The following is a 6,917-nucleotide window of genomic DNA, read 5'->3' on the forward strand; positions in this document are numbered from 1 at the left end:
CATCACAATTTTTGGACATGATTCGATCATGAAACAATTTGCATTGGATATTCAAATGACCACGTTCATTGCAAAGTTCACAAGGATGGCTAAGAAAATTTAAATTTTTCAGCACAAACATCTAGCCTTTCTTGCAACCATTTAGTTTCTAAATACATATGCCTCTTGCAAAATCCATCTTCCCTATTTGGTGTGTACTTGCAAACCCTATGCACTCCACAAAAATTGACATGCTTATAAGATACATTTTCATCATGACTAGTGCAATCATCATTAGTACTATGGATATTCAAAGAGTTCGTACTAACAACATTGCAATCATGCTCATCATTCAAAGATTTGGTGCCAAATATTTTAATGCATTCTTCTTCTAGCATTTTGGCACAATTATCGGAATCCTTATTTTCATGAAAGATATTAAAAAGATGAAGCATATGAGGTACCCTCAATTCCATTTTTTTGTAATTTTCTTTTATAGACTAAACTAGTGATAAAACAAGAAACAAAAAGATTCGATTGCAAGATCTAACGATATACCTTCAAGCGCTAACCTCCCCGGCAACGGCGCCAGAAAAGGGCTTGATGTCTACTACACAACCTTCTTCTTATAGACGTTGTTGGGCCTCCAAGTGCAGAGGTTTGTAGGACAGTAGCAAATTTCCCTCAAGTGGATAACCTAAGGTTTATCAATCCATGGGAGGCGTAGGATGAAGATGGTCTCTCTCAAACAACCCTGCAACCAAATAACAAAGAGTATCTTGTGTCCCCAACACACCCAATACAATGATAAATTGTATAGGTGCACTAGTTCGGCGAAGAGATGGTGATACAAGTGCAATATGGATGGTAGATATAGGTTTTTGTAATATGAAAATATAAAAACAGCAAGGTAACAAATGGTAAAACTGAGCGTAAACGGTATTGCAATGCTAGGAAACAAGGCCTAGGGTTCATACTTTCACTAGTGCAAGTTCTCTCAACAATAATAACATAATTGGATCATATAACAATCCCTCAATGTGCAACAAAGAGTCACTCCAAAGTCACTAATAGCGGAGAACAAAGAAGAGATTATTGTATGGTACGAAACCACCTCAAAGTTATTCTTTCTGATCGATCTATTCAAGAGTCCGTAGTAAAATAACACAAAGCTATTCTTTCCGTTCAATCTAACCTAGAGTTTGTACTAGAATAACACCTTAAGATGCAAATCAACCAAAACCCTAATGTCACCTAGATACTCCAATGTCACCTCAAGTATCTGTGGGTATGATTATACGATAAGCATCACACAATCTCATATTCATCTATTCAACCAACACAAAGAACTTCAAAGAGTGCCCCAAAGTTTCTACCGGAGAGTCAATACGAAAACGTGTGCCAACCCCTATGCATAAGTTCACAAGGTCACGGAACTCGCAAGTTGATCACCAAAACATACATCAAGTGGATCATGTGAATATCCCATTGTCACCACAGATAAGCACATGCAGGACATACATCAAGTGTTCTCAAATACTTAAAGACTCAATCCGATAGGATAACTTCAAAGGGAAAACTCAATCCATTACAAGAGAGTGGAGGGGGAAACATCATAAGATCCAACTATAATAGCAAAGCTCGCGATACATCAAGATCGTCCCAAATCAAGAACACGAGAGAGAGAGAGAGATCAAACACATAGCTACTGGTACATACCCTCAGCCCCGAGGGTCAACTACTCCTCCTCGTCATGGAGAGCGCCGGGATGATGAAGGTGGCCATCAAAGAGGGATCCCCCCCTCCGGCAGGGTGCCAGAACGGGTCTAGATTGGTTTTCGGTGGCTATAGAGGCTTGCGTTGGCGGAACTCCCAATCTAGGTTTATTTCTGGAAGTTTGGGTATATATAAGAGGTGTTGGAGTCGGGAACAAGTCAGGGGGGTCCCCAAGGTGGCCACAAGGTAGCGAGGTGCGCCCAGGGGGGGTATGGCGCGCCCCCCACCCTCGTGGGTGCCTCAGGACTCTTCTGGCCTATCTCCGGTACTCCGTGGGCTTCTTCTCGTTGAAAAATTATCTCCGTGAATTTCAGGTCAAATGGACTCCGTTTGTTTTTCCTTTTCTGCAATACTCAAAAACAAGGAAAAAACAGAAACTGGCACTAGGCTCTAGGTTAATAGGTTAGTCCCAAAAATCATATAAAATAGCATATAAATGCATATAAAACATCCAAGGTTGATAATATAATAGCATGGAACAATGAAAATTATAGATACGTTGGAGACATATCACTCTCTCCGGTAGAAACTTTGAGGCAGTCTTTGAAATTCTTTGTGTTGGATTCAATATTATGAATCTGAAGTTGTTTGATGCATATCAAATAATCAACTGACGGATACTTTTGGTGACATTGGAGTATCTAGCTGACATTAGAGTTGGTTGATGCGGATCATATGGTGTTATTTTAGTATGAACTCTTGGGCTATTTGTGACACTTATAGGGATGGCTCAATAGATTGATCGGAAAAGATAACTTTGAGGTGGTTTCATACCCTACAGTCGTTTCATCTTAGGTTCTCCACTAGATAAGTACTTTGGAGTGATTCTTTGTCGCATGTTGAGGGATTGTTATATGATTCGATTATGTTAGCATTGTTGAGAGATTGCACTAGTGTAAGTATGAACCCTAGGCCTTGTTTTCAAGCATTGCAATACCGTTCGTGCTCACTTTTGTCACTTGCTACCTTGCTATTTTTTATTATATCAGATTACAAAAACATATTTCTACAATCCATACTACACTTGTATCACCATCTTTGCGCCGAACAAGTGCACCTATACAATTTGCCATTGTATTACGTGTGTTGGGGACCCACGAGATTTCTTGTATTTGATTGTAGGGTTGTTTGAGAGAGATCATTTTCATCCTACGCCTCCCACGGATTGATAAACCTTAGGTCATCCACTTGAGGGGGAGTTGCTACTGTCCTACGAAACTCACTCTTGGAGGTCCAATAGAGAGTACAAGAAGTAAAGTTGCATCATAGACATCACGCATCGAGGTGGAGGTGAACGCATCATGGGCGTCGTTTGACGCAAACATGGTGTAGCATGTCCGCCGTGAGGGGCAGCGGGCGTGGGAGAAGGCCGCAGCCCTCACGGCGGTGGGTGTTGGCGAGGCGGGGGTCGCATTCGTTGATGTCTTCTATAGTGCACTAGTCTGGGTGCCGCAACCATGTCATGGTAGATGTCGTCGGCTCCTCCCAATATGGATCCATCTTCGATCTCACGTACACCGACACCATTAGGGTTCTAGACACCGATGAGAAAGAGTATGGCATGGGAGAAGACTGTGCCTTGAGTCCCGTGAGCTGGTTCGTGTCCCATGTCATACTCTACCTCACCGCAACCAGGCCAACACTCTGAGGGGGGCCAGTTGGCCGCCGGACATGGGATCAGCGAAGGCAGACAACCTCTGCTTAATTTTAGGTTTACTTTGCATGCAATATTATCGATTTGAGGTTTCTAATTTAAGGAATCCGGCTGTAGGAATCGATTATTTGAGGTGTGACCGTTCACTATCTGTGGACGCGCGCGGGCGTTGAAGGGGCGGGATTTGCCAAGTCCGACTGTAGATGCTCTAACTCGCATACTCCTAGTAGGGTGGGGGTGGTAGGAGTTGACCATCGCGCACTGATACATCTCTAACGTATCTATAATTTATGAAGTATTCATGCCATGTTTACAACAATTTTTTATGTTTTTGCTATGATTATATTAGAACTAACTCGGATTGATGCTGCTTTTAGCAGAACTACCGTGGTGTTGTTTTTGTGCAGGAATAAAAGTTCTTGGAATGGGCTGAAAATTTACGGTGATTTTTTATGGACCAGAAGAGACCCCCGAAGCACCGAAGCTGGACCAGAAGAGTCCCGAGGAGCCCACAATCCCTCAGGCCGTGCCTGGGGGTAGGGCGCACCCCCGGCTTGTGGACTCCTCGGGAACCCCCTGACTTGTTACCGACGCCAAAAATTCCTATAAATATAGAAACCGCTGAAAAGAAACCTAGATCGGAAGTTCCACCGCCGCAAACCTCTGTAGCCATGAAAAACCAATCGAGTGCCCATTTCGGCACCCTTTCGGAAGGGGAAACCATCACCGGAGGCCATCTTCATCATCCTGGCGACCACCATGATGAGGAGGGAGTATTTCACCCTCGGGGCTGAGGGTATGGACCAGTAGTTATGTGTTTGAACTCTCTCTCTCTCTCTCTCTTGTGTTCTAGATTTGGCACGATCTTGATGTACCACGAGCTTTGTTACTATAGTTGGATCATATGGTGTTTCACCCCCTCTATCTTCTTGTGATGAATTGAGTCTTGCTCGTTGCGGTCTCGTTATGTTGGATTGATGTATGTCTTGCGATGGGATATCTGTGGTGACAATGGGATGTTCTATTGTTTCACTTGATGTATGTTTTGGCACTCAACTCGCCGATTCCCGAGGTGAGATTGGGGTAATCTATGCATAGGGGTTGATGCACGTTTTCGTCCTACGTTCTCCGATAGAAACTTTGGAGTGATTGTTTGTTGCATGTTAAGGGTTTGTTATATGATTCAATTATGTTATCATTGTTGAGAGAATTTACATTAGTGAAAGTATGAACCCTAGGCCTTGTTTTCAAGCATTGCAATACCATTTTTGCTCACTTTTGTTACTAGTTACCTTGCTGTTTTTATATTTTCAGATTACAAAAACCTATATCTACCATCCATATTACAGTTGTATCACCATCTCTTCGCCGAACTAGTGCACTTGTACAATTTACCATTGTATTGGGTGCGTTGGGGACACAAGAGACTCTTTTTTATTTGGTTGTAGGGTTGTTTGAGAGAGACCATCTTCATCCTACGCCTCCCACGGATTGATAAACCTTAGGTCATCCACTTGAGGGAAATTTGCTACTGTGCTACAGAACTCTGCACTTGGAGGCCCAACAACGTCTACAAAAAGAAAGATTGCGTAGTAGACATCAAGCTCTTTTCTTGCGCCATTGCCGAGGAGGTGAGTGCTTGAAGTTATATCTTTAGATCTTGCAATTGAATCTTTTAGTTTCGTGTTTATCACTAGTTTAGTCTATAAAATAAAACTACAAAAAATGGAATTGATTCATCTTTTTAATGTCGTTCGTGAAAATGTTGGAAAGGAAAATTGTGCCCAAGTGTTAGAAGAAGAAGTCAATAAAATGTTCGGCACTAAATATTTGAATGATGAGCATGATTGCAACGTTGTTAGTATGAATTCTTTGAATATCCATGATGCTAATGATATGCAAAGCCATAAGCTTGGGGATGCAATGTTTTATGAAGATGATATTTGTCCCCCAAGTTTTGATGATAAAATTTATTACGATGATAGCATGCATCCTATTTATGATGATTATATTGATGAAAGTGGATTTGGAGAGGCCATGAATTTATTTAATGATGATTCCACTATTTCGGAAGAGGTTCCAATTGATTATGAGAACAAAGTTGCTATATATGATGATTATTGTGATGAAATCTATGCTATAAAGAATAGTCATAACAAAGAAACTTGTCATCGTTATTTTAATTTTCAATTTGATTATGCCTCACATGATAGTTATTTTGTTAAATTTGCTCCCACTACTATCCATGAGAATAAATTTGCTTATGTGGTGATTTATAAAAAATTTATGCATGTGATCATGAAAAGAGTGCTTTATGGATAGTTATATTGTTGAATTAATTCATGATGCCACTGAAAATTACTATGAGATAGGAACATATGCTTTTACATATCGCAATAATATCAAGTTTCCTCTCTATGTGTTGAAAGTTTTCAAGTCCTGCTTGTTTTGCCTTCCTATGCAAGTTGATTCTTCTTCCCATAAGTTGTTTGATCACAAAATCCCTATGCATAAGAAGTGGGTAAGGCTCAAATGTGCTAGTCATATGCTTCATGATGCTCCCTTTATGATTCAATTCCTATCTTTCATGTGAGCATCATTCAAATCATCATGCCTAGCTAAAAAGGCATTAAAGAAAAGCGCTTGTTGGGAGACAACCCAATATTTGTACCTACTGTTTTCGGTGTGTTCACATGATTATGCTACTGTAGAATCATGTTTTATAGCTTCTGTTTCAATAAAGTTCCAAGTAAGAGCTTTGGGATGGTCTATGGTGATAGTTGATTTGATCTTGCTGAAAAACAGAAACTTTTGCGCTCATTGCCATAATTTTAGAAATTCACATAAGCGTGATTTTGATCTGATTATTTTACACAAGATTGCTATACAAATTGCCTAGACTGTCCTAATTTTTCAGAATTTTTGGAGTTACAGAAGCATAAAAAGTTAACAGATTACTACAAATTGTTCTATTTTTTACAGATTCTGTTGTCATTGTGTTGTTTGCTTATTTTGATGAATCTATGGTAGTATCAGAGGGTATTGATACGTCTTCAACGTATCTATAATTTTTGATTGTTCCATGCTATTATATTATCTGTTTTGTATGTTTAATGGGCTTTAGTATGCTCTTTTATATTATTTTTGGGACTAACCTATTAACACGAGGCGCAGTGCCAGTGTCTGTTTTTTTGCCTATTTTAGAGTTTCATAGAAAATGAATACCAAACGGAGTCCAAACGGAATGAAACCTTCGCGATGATCTTTCTTGGACCAAAAGCAATCCAGAAGACTTGGAGTAGAAGTCTGGAACTCCACGAGGTGGCCACGAGGCAGGAGGGCACGCCCAGGGGGGTAGGCGCGCCCCCACCCTCGTGGGCCCCTCGTAGCTCCATCGACGTACTTCTTCCGCTTATATATACTCTTATACCCTAGAAACATCACAGAGAGCCATGAAACCACTTTTCCACTGCCGCAACCTTTTGTACCTGTGAGATCCCATCTTGGG

The sequence above is a fragment of the Triticum urartu genome, chromosome 4A (genome assembly GCF_056163025.1).
Source record: "Triticum urartu cultivar PI428250 chromosome 4A, HENAU_Tu73, whole genome shotgun sequence".
NCBI lineage: Eukaryota > Viridiplantae > Streptophyta > Magnoliopsida > Poales > Poaceae > Triticum > Triticum urartu.